The sequence below is a fragment of the Bubalus kerabau genome, chromosome 1, assembly GCF_029407905.1.
Source record: "Bubalus kerabau isolate K-KA32 ecotype Philippines breed swamp buffalo chromosome 1, PCC_UOA_SB_1v2, whole genome shotgun sequence".
Lineage (NCBI taxonomy): Eukaryota > Metazoa > Chordata > Mammalia > Artiodactyla > Bovidae > Bubalus > Bubalus kerabau.
Window position 1 is genome coordinate 229,781,755 of NC_073624.1, and position 14,408 is coordinate 229,796,162.

The following is a 14,408-nucleotide window of genomic DNA, read 5'->3' on the forward strand; positions in this document are numbered from 1 at the left end:
CCGCTCACTACTATGAATCACAGAAAAGGAAACTGGGGTGCAGGGAGTGATAGCTTACGGTGAACATGTCGGATTCATGATCTCTGAAGAAGATTTAGCTTGGGGACCAGGGACCAGGCTTGATCACTCAAGAGCTTTTGTATAGCAGAGTTTTATTAAAGTGAAAAAGGGACAGAAAACGCTTCTGACACAGACATCATAAGGGGGACGGAGAGCGCCCCCGCCTGCTAGTTTTAGCAAGCTGTTTTATGTCTGTTAGAAAGCTATTCATCAGGTAAGAGAGACACCTCAAGGCTGACGGAGCTTCACCAGGCCCCTCTCTCACAATATGCAGTTTTGAGATAGGATGGCACAAGGCGCGTTATCCCTCTCCCTCAGCCTTAAAACAATTGATATGAATACTGGTTTGTTGAGCTATTATCAGCCAAAAGTTAGTCTTCGGTGGAACAATTTTGAAGAAAGGCAAATTCCAAAGGAAATACATAGTTTCATTAACATAGCTTAAGAAAAACATTTCCATAAGAAAAACGCATTGGTTAGCTCAAGGACTGAGAAAAGTTAAGGTCAGGTGGAACCAGGTGTCCTCATAGCAACACAGATTTTTAAGACACTTGCAGCCTATTTCCTCCAATTGGAGACCCCTGGTCTTCCTGCCTGTTACCTTCTCAGGAAACTGGCAGATTTATCTAAGTTTGCCCAAAGGGCTCCCAGGAGAGCTAGGATAGGAACCCAGAAGTCCTGGGCAGCCAACACTGAGAAATAAAGGTCCAGCCCTAAAATTTGGTGATTCGAGCGAGAGCACAGATATTCAGTGATCTTGGGGTCACTATTGCTACCAGATGGCCTAACTGCTTGTCCCTGTTTTGAGGCTGGCTAGCCTGCGGGAGGAGTAGGTGCCTTAACAGAAACGGCGGATGGGCGGGTCACCCGGTGCTGCACCGACACCCACTTACATGGCTTCCTTCTGGCTGCGGGCCAGTGCACGGCTGTTGCTGCTGTCGCCCGGTCTCCCCAGCTGGGGCCCGCTCTAGGGAGCACCCAGCGGAAAACAACCTGCCTGCATATGGACAATTAACAAAGGCAGGAGCCAGGGCCGCCGCCTCCTGGCGCACGCACGTAGGCAGTGGGCAGAGCCGCGCCCGCCCGGGCCTTCTGTGGGAACAGGCTCCAGCGCTGCGCGGGTCCGGGACTCCTGCGCCTTTCCCACCCTGGCTGCGCAGTCCCCAGGGCAGCCGAGCTCCACTTGCGAGCGCGGTGAGTCCACTCGGACGATTGGGATGGCAGGATAGGGCCAGGGAGGCTCTTGGGAAATCAGCTGCTGCTGAGATCCTGGAAGGGAGGTGGGGGAGCGCGCGAGCGACTATGCCGGTCCGGATTGCGGGTTGCGGGTTGCTGGGTAGTTAGCTTTGTGTCTTGAGCCTAGTGGGAATGCGAGCAATCTGACACGTCTGACCCAATTGGGTCAGTTTACAGGTGGAAAACTGAGGCCCAGAGAGGTAAGCTGGCTTGGTAAAAACGGATTATTGTTCCTTATGTCTGTTTATCCCTCCCTGCTTCAGTGTAAAATTGGGGAGGACTTTTAATGAGACTCCATATATGTTAAAACAATGGAATAATACAAACGATGGTTAAAAAATATATATACTTTCCTTGTCAAGGAAAGTATATTTATAAATAGGCAATCAAGGCCAAGGGAAAAGAGAACGGAAATCTGTGGTCCGTAGGTGAGCTGCCTGGGCCAAGAGCCCTCAGAGAAATAGTGCTAAGGCTGGGACTGGAAGCCAGAACTTCTGGCTCCCACTGCTGTACTCCCTGGACAGCAAGCACCACGAACTTAAGAGAATGGGTAAGTTGACCACTTGCCCAGGCAGTGGCTCGTGACCTTCTTGGGATCACTGACTCCTTAAAAATCTGAGTCTCCTTCCCAGGTTTCACACATAACCTTGCACACAGTTTCAGATTTGACAGCAGGATGAAGCATTCCTGCTGTGAGGAATGACTGAACGCTGGCCCTCAGGCTGCACTGTTTCAGAGCAGTTTATTTGCTTTAAAGGGAGGCAGCTGGTGAAGGAGTGTTCCTGCTCTGAGTTGAGACAGCGTCCTGAGGCCCCTAGCTGCCTGATCTCGCACACTCTACCCATTTCAAGGCCCTGTTTTCTTTGTAAACTGGAGGAAAGATTGCTTCATCTTTCATATTGTTGTCAGACTACAGATGAATATTAAATCCAGTGCCTGACAGTAATGGATGATCAATAAAAGAGCTGGTGCACACAACCCAGTGAGTCAAAGCCATGCCATTTAAGAAAGGGTGATGAACTGGGGAAAAATGGGCTGTATCCGAAGTAAAAGAAAACTAAAGTTAAAAGTTAAAAATTTGCAAATGTAAAGTCAGCCCTATAGTGGCTTACAAATGACTGCACATACCTTGGTTATGGTAACCTAAATAAGAGTGCACCTATTTAGAATAATCCTTCCCTGGTAGCTGGCTCAGTGGTAAAGAATCTGCCTGCAATGCAGGAGATACAGGTTTGATCCCTGGGTAAGGAAGATCCCTGGAGAAGGAAATGGCAACCCACACCAGTATTCTTGCCTGGGAGATCACATGGACAGAAGGGCTTGGCAGGCTACAGTCCATGGGGCCACAAAAGATCAGACAGGACTTAACAACTAAACAACAAATTTAGAATAATGTACTATACTCAGTATTTGACCCAAGGTCAAATGCTGAAGGTAGAAACCAGCAGACATTCTAACAAGGACTGTTTATTGGGCCTCACACGCCCCTTTTGAATGGAGCCAGCATCTGTATAATTGTTTTTAAATGAGAGAAAAGAGGAGGACATACATGGGAAGCGGGGCTCCCCCCTCATCTTGCCCACCAATGGAGGCTCAGCTGAGTTTCTGCCAGGGTACAGGAGTTACTTGGCAGTTGGCTCAGATCCCTCTTGGATCAGTAGCTTGCTGTGGAAAACAGTGCCTTGGTTGATTCTGCTCTAGAACAGATAAATGGCTTTTTATTTAACTGATCAGGGAGGGTGGTTGTTTTGGTGCTGTAACTGAAGCAAAATGGCTTTTGCTGAGCTTGATTGTCCAAAGCCTATTGACAGGCTTAAGCTCTTTAAAATCTATGGATCCAAAATTATGAGGACAGGGCCTGGGCAATTTATCTATAAAAAGAACAGCCCTTTCCAAATACCGTGTTGTTTCCTTTCTCTACCATTTTAGGCCTTGCAAACAGAGGCAGGGAAGTATGGCTTAGGGCAAATAGCTGTTGTTTAATTTGGGTTAAGACACACACTACCTGTATGATGGTTATATTCCTCACTGTGTATTTATAAAGGGCAGTTTTTCCTCAGGGAGAGAGAGGAAAGAGAGAATGTGTATGTGTATGCCTCGACTGTGTCTTGCTCACTCTCTTCTTCACCCCCAATCAGTCATTTCTCAACCCAGAGAAGTCCTTTTTCTGCAAGCTTGGTGAATTTGGCAAGTTCCTTACCATGGCATCCCACTCCAGTACTCTTGCCTGGAAAATCCCATGGATGGAGGAGCCTGGTAGGCTGCAGTACATGGGGTCGCTAAGAGTCGGACACAACTGAGCGACTTCCCTTTCACTTTTCACTTTCATGTATTGGAGAAGGAAATGGCAACCCACTTCAATGTTCTTGCCTGGAGAGTCCCAGGGACGGGGGAGCCTGGTGGGCTGCTGTCTCTGGGGTCGCACAGAGTCGGACACGACTGAAGTGACTTAGCAGGAGCAGGAGCAGTTACCTTGCTGGCTCTGTTGCCTAATTTTGTTTCAAAGTAACTCTCTTAGAAAGTTTTTTGTTTTTGTTTTTTAATTTGATCTTTAGGTTCCAAACTTGTGGTGCTCTATGGGACAACAGAGCACATATACTCATTCACTTAGACAAAGTTTCTCATTTGAAGGCAGTCCATGTACACCTTCTGTATAGGGTACATGGACTCACCCTGTAGGGAAGGGATGTGCCTCTTCAGACTCACTGACTTCCTTCCTTCAACTATTCCTTAAGAGGACAAGAGTAAGAGCAGACCTTCTCAAGAAACTATAGCTCACTTGCATCAGAATGACCAAATCAATTCATGATGGCTTGTCAAAATGCCCCATCTGTGACCTACTGAATCACAGTTGTCAAGAGCTGAGCAAGAATTTGCATGCCTCTTAAAGAAAGAACTTATGGTTGCTGCAGAGAAGAATGAGGGGAAGGGATAGTTAGAGAATTTGGGATGGACATGTACACGCTGCTATATTTAAAATGGATGATAACCAGAGAGGACCTACTGTATAGCTCATGAAACTCTGCTCAATGTTAAGTGGCAGCATGGATGGGAAGGGTGTGGCAGGGGGAGAATGGATACTTGTATATGCATGGCTGAGTCCCTTTGGTGTTCATCTGAAACTATCACAACATTGTTAATTGGCTATACCCCAGTACAAAATAAAAATTAAAAAAAAAAGAAAGAAATATACAACAACAAAAGAATATGCATGCTTAGTAGGTGCACTTCTGGTTGCTTATGTGTGGGTTGGAGGTGGAGACTATTATTTACACACATTTGTATTGTTTGTCTAGTTATATAATGAATGAGAACCTCTTTTGTAATTGTTTTTTTGGTCATGCAGCGTGGATTGTGGGATTTTATTTCCCCATCCAGGGATCAAACCCGTATCCCTTGCCGTGGAAACTCAGAGTCTTAACCACTAGACTACCAGGGAAGTCTTTGCAATTTAAACAAACAAAAAATTCATCATGGCCAAAGAAAATATATTGATGGCAGATAAACTCTTGGAAAGACACTAAAGATCATTAATCATTAGGGAAATGAACGTTAAAACCAAAAGCAGATAACCCTTCGCGCAAAGTCTGGCTACGCCAAGTGTCGTTGAGGTTATAGAACTCATACACTGCTGGTGGGAATATAAAATGGTACAACCACTTTTTAAAAAGTATGACATCTTTTAAAAATATACATCAGGACTTCCCTGGTGGTCCAGGGGCTAAGACTCCATGCTCCTAATTCAGGGGGCCAGGGTTCAGTCCCTGGTCAGGGAACTAGATCCCACCTGCCACAACTGAGACCTGGCACAGCCGAATAAATAAAATAAATATTAAAAAAAAAACACCTATCTTGTGATCTAAACATTGCATTCCTTAAAAAAAAAAGTGACAAATAAACGTTGCATTCCCAGGTCCAGCTTTATTGTAATAGAGAAACAAGAACCAACCAATTTTTTATTCAGTGCATAGATAACTATGGTATATTTATATAGTTATACCACTTGCAGGAGAAAGTAATGAACTATTGATACATGCTATAACATGGATGGATGTCAAAATAATTTTGCTGAAAGGAAAAAGCCAGATAAAAAAAGCATATGTATCATATAATTACAATATAAAATTCAAGGGGAGTTCTTCTACCTCACCTCAAACTTTGTGGTGGTTTCTAAGAGTTGTGTGTCTAACTTCACTTGTAACAATATCACTGTTCTGCCAGTGTTCATCCAGGTCATTCATTCATTAATTCAATTAATTGAGCATCTAGAGCATCTACTGGGGAAGGGAGTGGTTCCTTGGACGGGAGATGGGAGTCAGAGAAGACTTGTCTTGGTTTCAACAGAGAAGTAAAGCAGTCACTTTTATGAAAAACATAAAGAATGACCACTGCACTCTGGTGCTATGCATTGGTCAGGAGGCTGTTGTACTAATTCAGGAGAAGGGTGGTGCAGGTTTAGATTCAGGTGGTCTCAGAGATGGGAAACACTAAAAGAAATAACAGATATCCTTAAAAAAGCAAGGAAGATCCCAGAGGTTGACACTGATCAACACTCTTTGAATTGGGTATTTTATTGGTTTTTAGTCCATATCACTGTCCTATTGCCTCCCGCTCTCCCCCAGCTGCCATCACCACATCTTATGCCATTATCTCATCTTATTCCTTATTTGTAAGGATTTCATCAGAGATCAGCAATAACTTCCTAGTCCAGTTCCACTAGCTTATGGTATTCCTTTGCTCTACTGATGTAGTCGACTTTCATGAAAGGAATGAGGATAGTCTGGCATGACCTGTTTGTCTTTTTTCTGTTAACCTGTGGTGGCTCCAAGTGATCTCTGTTTCCCTTTCCAAGGGCTGATAGACTGTCTGTTTTATTCGAGTGGCAGAAACCCAACTCAGAGTGGGTTAGGCCAAAGTGGGGTGGGGAATGAAAATGTGTTAGCTCATATTAAAAAAAAGCAAACCCAAAGGGAATCATTCTCCATCATGGATTGATTAAGCAATGCTTTCAAGGCTCAGTCTCATGGTCTCTCCATCTCTCAGCTCCGTTTCATTGGTATTAACTGCATCGTCAGTCATACTCTGCTATGTAGTTCTTATAATCATCATGATTAGGTGCTTTCACCATCTGCTTCAGTGTGATCAGCCAAGTGTCCTTAGACGTCATTCCTCTGATCCACGATCATGCTACTCTTTCCTGTTTAACAATAATAGTAAAAAAATACAACAGCTACTGTTACTGAAAGCTTATTACATAACAGGCACTCTGCTAAACACTTTACGTGGATTCTTATGAAATCTTATAACAACCCTATAAGGAAGGTTATATCCTAGGAAGGCCAGCTGATTGATTGCAGAATCAGAATTTGAAATCAGGTTTTTTAGCTCCAGGGTCTGGGCTCCTAATCTTAAAAGAGTGACCTCTGCAGTCACTCTTTAGGGCTAAGAAGAGGAAAACAAAGTCATCAAACAATGTGCCTAGTTTTTACTTTTTCTGAACATGAATGTTAAAATTTAGTTGGCAGTCATAGTAGGGGCAGAACTTTGGAATTACAGAATTAGTTTTGTTAATCCCAGATCCTTCTGGGTTTTAGAGTTCTGGAAGTTCTTTGTACAGGACCCTCCACTCTGACTCTTGTATAAACAAGCCTCATTAGCCAGGATCCCTGTGTTGCCATTCTCAGTTCTATAGGTATTTCCTCCCTTTATTCTTCAATAATCTTTTGTTAGTGTGGTGTTTAACTTTATCTTTGACAGTCTGCCCATGAGCCCTAATCCCTAGAGGTTTTATATCCATTTTTCCCCCTTGAATGTTTAAATTGACTTCCCTCTATAACTTGAGGTGGAAGGCTGATGGATGTTCATCTTTTCCTGCCATGACATTTTTACCTTCTGAAGGAACTTTTAAGGTGAACTTTCTTTGGGACCTGCTTACTTCCATTTCTCCATTCACTTCTGACTGGTCAGAATTAGGTTTTAGAGTATCATTTCCCTTGTTTGTTTTGTTTTAATATTTATTTATTTGGCTGTGCTGGGTCTTAGTTGCAGCATGTGAACTTCTTAATTATGGCATGTGGGATCTAGTTCCCTGGCCAGGGATTGAACCTGGGCCCCTTGCAATAAGAGCTTGGAGTCCAACCACTGGACCGCAAGTGAAGTCCCTCATTTCCCCTGGTACTTCTATCTTTAAAGGGGTGAAATGATCAAGATGCCCATTTACTCAGTCCCTCTGCTTTTAGTGGAATGAAACTTGGAACAAATAACCAGATATTTTAAATGCCCTACCCTTATTGTAGAACCCCCTTTCTCCCCTTTATTTGTATCCTCATAACCCAGAAAAGTCCTTAACAATAGGATTTTTGGAAATAGCTGCTCCAAATATGTGTTGAATGAATGTGTGAATGCCCAAATTTTCTGTGCCAGTGTGTACAGAGGAGGAGAGAAGAGAAGAGAATTAAATGTTTTATCCTATCCTAGACTCAGATGCTGTCACTGCATAACATTCAACAAACATTTTTCTTTTGGTACCTACTGTGTGCTAGACTGGGGCTTTCCTCATAGCTCAGTTGGTAAAGAATCCTCCTGCAATGCTGAAGACCTCAGTTTGATTCCTGGGTTGGGAAGATCTGCTGGAGAAGGGATAGGCTACCCACCCCAGTATTCTTGAGCTTCCCTGTGGCTCAGCTGGTAAAGAATCCTCCCACAATGCGGGAGACCTGGGTTTGATCCCTGGGTTGGGAAGATCCTCTGGAGAAGGGAAAGGCTACCCACTCCAGTATTCTGGCCTGGAGAATTCCATGGACAAAGAGTCCGGCATGACTGAGCCACTTTCACTTCACTTTACTTCATGTACTAGAGTGATTTTATCTTTAGTTCTTAATCGTCTGTCACAGGACATCAAGGAGATCTCAGAACTGAGCATAGACTAGACTCTATTGAAAGGCATATTTTCCCAAATGTATTCTCCAGGACAAGCCTCTCTATCAGACCAGACCAAGAAGTAGAAGAGAGGCACCCATCCTGCTCTCCCAGGCTTTTAAGCTGCATTTGCAAAGATAGTGGATAACTTAAGCTATTTAATACTTTGTTTATTTAACTTTTTATTTTGAAATAATTATAGCTCAAGAGTGAAGTTCCAAGGATAGTATGGAGGTTAGGTATATCTTCACCAGGTTCCTCCAATGGTTACATCTTATTTCAATGTAACATAATGTCAAAACCAGGAAGTTGGCTTTGATATAATTCACGTGTTTGATTTTAGATGTCCTTTTATCACCTGTAGATTTCTGTAACCACCACTTCAATAATACAGATGTATTCTATCACCAGGAAATTCTCCCTGTGCTATTCTTTAATAGTCAGACCCACCTCCCCTCTACCATCATCCCTAACCAGGCGATCTCTACTCTGTTTTCTCTATCATTTTAGATGTTTTATAAATGAAATCACACAGTAAGCTTTTCAGGTTGGTTCTTTTCAGGCAGCATGATACCCTCAAGAACCATCCAGTTGTGGCAGTCTATCAGTAGTTCATCCCTTTTTATTTCTGAGTATTCTGTGATACTGGATAGACCACTTTTTTTTTTTTTTTTTTTAGCTATCCTTACCTATTAAATCCCCCTATTAAAGCAACATTTTGATTGTTGTGTTCTTAGCTTTTACAAATAAAACTTCCTCAAACACTTGTAGACAGGTTTTTGTATAGGCGTAAGTTTTCATCCTCTGGAATAGATGCCCTGGGTGCGACTGCTATTAAGTGTATGTTTTAGTTTTTAAAGAAACAGACAAACTATTTTCCAAAGTAGCTGCACCATTTTATATCCCATCAGCAACGTATGAGAGATGCAGTTCTCCACATCCTTGCCAGTGTTTCCTAATTTGATGGGGTAGGTAACAGCTTTATTGAGTTATAATTCACATCATATAATTCACCCATTTAAAGTGTACAAATCAGTGGTTTTTAGTATATTTGCCGAGTTGTGAAACCATCTCCACTAATAAATTTAGAACATTTCACCATCCCCAGAAGAAATCCAGCCACTACACTCCAAATCATTATGCTTTCAGCCCTGTAAGCTACTAATCCATTTTCCATGTCTATAGATCTGCCTATTCTGGACATTTCATAGAAACAGAATCATCAAATATGTGGTCCTTTGTGACTAACTTCTTTCATTTAGCGTAATGTCTTTAAGATTCATTTATTGTAGTTATAGCACACATTAGTACATCATTCCTTTTCATTGCCAAATAATATATATTTTTAAAGAAATAAAAATGTGCTTCTTTCCATTACATGGGATATAAACTAAGAGAACAACAAGATGCTGCTCTGAGAGAGTGTCCCAGGCCTGGTGGGAGGTCTAGATTGCAATTATTGTAAGTGCTATTTTAAATATTGAGCAGTTCTCTCTGAAGTATTACTTATGGCTTTTGTATTACTTATGGCTTGAAGTATTACTTATGGCTTTTGTATTACTTAAGGCTTGAAGTATTACTTATGGCTTTTCCTTCTGGAGAAGGAAATGGCAACCCACTCCAGTATTCTTGCCTGGAGAATCCCATGGACAGAGAAGCTTGGTGGGCTACAGTCCACGGGTCGCAAAGAGTCGGACACGACTGAGTGACTTCACTTTCACTTTCACTTTGTTAATTTAGCAACAGTTCAGAGTAGCCTTAAGAGGTCTCCTGAAATCCTGTCGGAATCTTTCTAGAGAAGCAATGCTCTGGATGATAAATGTCAGTGATTCAGGCCAGGGACAGGTTAGTGGGCCACAGGCAGCATTCAGGAGCTGGACTAGAGCTATGCATCAGATAGGTGTGTTCCAGGCTCTTCTGGGCCTTCTGCCTTCTGAACAACCTTGCTCTTGCCAAGCACCTGTATAAGTTATCTGATCCATGGGTCAGTGTCAGGACAGAAACTTCTGCTACTAATACATGAAAAGGAGCATTCATATATGCAAATACATATTCATATATGTATCAGCATTGTGAGACAGAGAGGAAGACACAATAAATGGGTGCTCATCTTGTCTCCAAGAGCTTAGTGTCTAGATGAGGCATAGCCCTAGGTAACCCAAGTACAAGGCTGAATGGGACACATGCCACTTTAAATATTAGGAACTATTTCATCTGTTCAGAAAACAGCAGAGAACAAAATAACAAATGCCCATGTTCTTACTACCTAGCTTTGTTTAATTTTGGCATTTTTGTCATATCTGCTTTAGTTTTTTAAAAAAAATAGAACATCTTAGATATTCAGCAATGAAAAGGAAGGACCTATTAATAATATACAACAGCTTACTTCAATCTCCAGGGAATTATGCTGAGTGAATAAAGTGAGTCCCAAAAGGTTATATATTATGTAATTCACATATAGATACTCTGTGATTTACATACATTCTTTTTTTTTAAATGAAATTTTATTTATTCATTTATTTTGGCCACACTGCACAGCTTGTGGGATTTCAGTTCCCTGACCAGGAATTAAACTCCTGCCAGGCAGTGAAAGCACCAGTTCCTAACCACTAGGCCACCAGGGAACTCCTTACATACATTATTATTTTTTTTCTTTATTTAAAAATTTTATTTATCTATTTTAATTGAAGGATAATTACTTTAAAATATTGTGATGATTTTTGCCATACATCAACACTGCATACATTCTTGAACTGATAAGAGTACAGAAATGGAGAACAGATTCTTATTTGCTGGGTATTAAGGATGAGATGGGGCTGCAACCAAGTGGGTAAAAAGGCAACATGAAGGAAGGATCCTCAAGAAGGAACTGTTCTGCATCTTAGCTATATTGGTGTCAGCATCTTGGCTGTGACAATGTACTGTAGTTTTCCCTGATGATGTCATTGGGGAAGTTGGGTAAAGGGTACATAGAACCTCTGCATTATTTCTTACAGCTGTGTGTGAATCTCTGGTTATCACAAAATTAAAACTTTAACTTAAAAAGCCTCTCCCCTTTGATACTCTTCCCAATACCATTGCTCTAGCTCCCTTTTCAGAGGTTACTTTTATCCTGTGTTGATGGAAATAAATCAATAAACAAAATATAATAGGAATAAGAAGAAGTTTTATTTGAGCCAAACTGAGGACTTTAGCCTAGGAGACAGCCCCTCAGATAATTCTGAGGAGCTGCTGCAGAGAAGCATGGTTTGCAGCACAGTTTTACATTGTTATGTCAGAATAAAGAACATCAAAGAGGTCAGGAATATACTCCTTCAAGGTTACAGAAAAAACAGATCAGGGGCTTCCCTGGTGGCTCAGTGGTAAAGAATCCAACTGCCAGTGCAGGAGACACAGGTTTGATCCCTGATCCGGGAAGATCCCACATGCTGCAAAGCAGCTAAGCCTGTGCACCGTAACTACTGAGCTTGCGCTCTAGAGCCTGGGTACCGCAACTAGTGAGGCCCACGTGCCCCAGAGCCTGTGCTCTGCAACAAGACAAGCCGCTGCAGTGAGAAGCCAGAGCACTGCAACTAGAGAGTAGCCCCCACTTGCCACAACTGGAGAAATGCCCCTCGCAGTGAAGACCCAGCACAGTAAAAAATAAATAAATTATTAAAGAAAAAAGTCCAACAGATCAGCATGTTCACAGTAAGTCAGTATGACCTTAGCTCCTGGGGAGGGAGTCTTATCATCGAGGGCGTACCAACAGTGGTATTCCAGGAAAGGAGGCATTTAATCCTTAACATAGACATTCTTTACTTGTGGTCATTGTGCCATTTTCTTCAATAATTAAAGCAGATATGACAGTGTATGTCTGATAAATCACAAACAGCCCATTTTAGGTAGCAGAAAATCAAGTTAAATCATGTATAAGCCAGAATGACTTCCCTATACCTCAATATGTGAAAATTTCTTTAATTACCTGGATTTATTGCTAATTACATCTACAAAATATTTAATGCCTATGCTACATGTATTTGTCCCTAAACAAAATCTAGCATTATTTCACATATTTTAAACTTTTAAAAACTTTTTAATTTTTTTTTTTTCCTTTTACATTTTAAACTTTTAAGAAATAGTATCATACTGGCTTCCCAGGTAAAGAGGGTAAAGAATCTGTCCACAGTGCGGGAGACCCAGGTTAGATTCCTGGCTCAGGAAGGTCCCCTGGAAAAGGGAATGGCAATCTACTCCAGTATTCTTGCCTGGGAAATCCCATGTACAGAGGAGCCTGGCGGGCTATAGTCCATAGGGTTGCAAAGAGTCGGACACGACCGAGCAACTAACACATACACTGTATATCCTTCTGGGACTTGCTTATATATATTTTTTTTCCTGTTTACAACATCTGTGAGGATATCCATGTTGATACATGAATCTATAGTTTTTTTTTTTACTGTTCAGAATTCTATTATATGATTATACCACAAGTTATTTATTCACTTGCATTGAGACATTTGTGTTTTTTCTGATTTTTTGTTATTTCATCAGTACTGCAGTGAACATTCCCATCTATATTTCTTGTGTGTATATGGAGAAGTTTCTCAGAGGTGGGGGTATATCCAGGAGTAGCACTCCTTGGCCTGATAGTGTGTGAATTTTCAACTTTTCTAAATATTGCCAAGTTGCTCTTTAGGGTGGTTGCAACAGTTTATATCATCATATCAGTATATGAGATTTCCCATTCATACAGAGTCACCAACATTTTATTTTCATATTTTGCTGATCTCTTCGACATAGAATGGTATCTCATTATGTTTCTGTTTGCTTCATTTTGTTTTTGGCTGCACTGCATGGCTTGTGGGATCTTAGTTCCCTAACCAAGGATTGAACCTGGGCCCTCAGCAGTGGAAGCTCAGAGTCCTAGCTGCTGAACCCCCAGGGAATTCCTAGTTAGTTCTTAAATATATTTAGATGAAGCTTTATCATTTTCTCCATAAAGATTTTGTACACCTATTATTATTATTTTTAATTGTATGTGTGGCTTGTGAGATCTCAGTTCTCCGACCGAGGACTGAATTCAGGCCATGTCAGTGAAAACCTGGAATCCTAAGCACTAGAACACCAGGGAATTCCCCATCTTTTGTTAAATTAAGATGTTTCGGAAGGAATAAATAACATGTTGTTATTGAATCTTTTTATTCTTATGCTGCTATTTTTCCTTAAATGAACTCTTGAAAATTGTTGTTGATTTGCACAGGAATATAATTTATTTTGGAATATTGATCTCCAGCAAAATTGAGAAATTCTCACTTTTTCTTACATTTAATTGTTCAGTTTAGTTCAGTTCAGTTGCTCAGTCGTGTCCGACTCTTTGCGACCCCATGGACTGCAGCATGCCAGGCTTCCCTGTCTATGACCAACTCCCAGAGCTTACTCAAACTCCTGTCCATCAAGTTGGAGATGCCATCCAACAACTCTCTCATCCTCTGTCATCCCATTCTCCTCCTGCCTTCAATCTTTCCCACCGTTAGGGTCTTTTCCAGTGAGTCGGTTCTTCGCATCAGGTGGCTAAAGTATTGGAGTTTCAGCTTCAGCATCAGTCCTTCCAATGAATATTCAGGGCTGATTTCCTTTAGGATTGACTGGTTGAATCTTTGCAGTCCAAGAGACTCTCGAGTCTTCTCTAACACTACAGTTCAAAAGCATCAATTCTTCAGCACTCAGCTTTCTTTATAATCCAACTCTCATATCCATACATGATTACTGGAAAAACCATAGCTTTGACTAGACGGACCTTTGTGGGCAAAGTAATGTCTCTGCTTTTTAATATGCTGTCTAGGTTGGTCATAACTTTCCTTCTTCTGTTAGGTGCGTACCACTTCTGTCCTTCATTATTTAATTTTTAGTTCACTTCACAGCAGTATGTGTGTGTGTGTGTGTGTGCGTGCGTGGGTGCGTGCTCAGTTGTGTCCAACTCTTTGCAGTCCCATGGATTGTAGCCCGCCAGGCTCCTCTGCCCATGGAATTTTCCAGCAAGAATACTGGAGTTGGATGTCATTTCCTACTATAGCGGCTCTTCCAAACCCAGTGATCTAACCCACATCACTTTTGACTCCTGCATTGGCAGGCGGATTCCTTTCCACTAGCATCACCTGGGAAACCTCTTCAAAGCTATAAAAGCATATAATTTAAAGAGATGGATAGTTGTA

At 41.7% G+C, this 14,408-nt stretch overlaps 1 protein-coding gene across 12 annotated transcripts in view; it reads left to right on the top strand.

The window, feature by feature from the left end:
* ARHGEF37 (Rho guanine nucleotide exchange factor 37) overlaps nucleotides 1–14,408 on the top strand; it is a 57,026-nt gene continuing 42,618 nt past the window's right edge. For 6 of the 12 annotated variants that reach the window (XR_008706223.1, XR_008706221.1, XR_008706224.1 and 3 more), the window contains exon 1: nucleotides 980–1,254. The gene's annotated coding sequence lies outside the window, so the exon portion shown is untranslated. Of the gene's footprint in view, nucleotides 1,255–1,329; nucleotides 1,497–14,408 lie in introns of those variants that run through there. The other 6 variants (XM_055558236.1, XM_055558248.1, XR_008706233.1 and 3 more) reach the window with 4 other exon arrangements.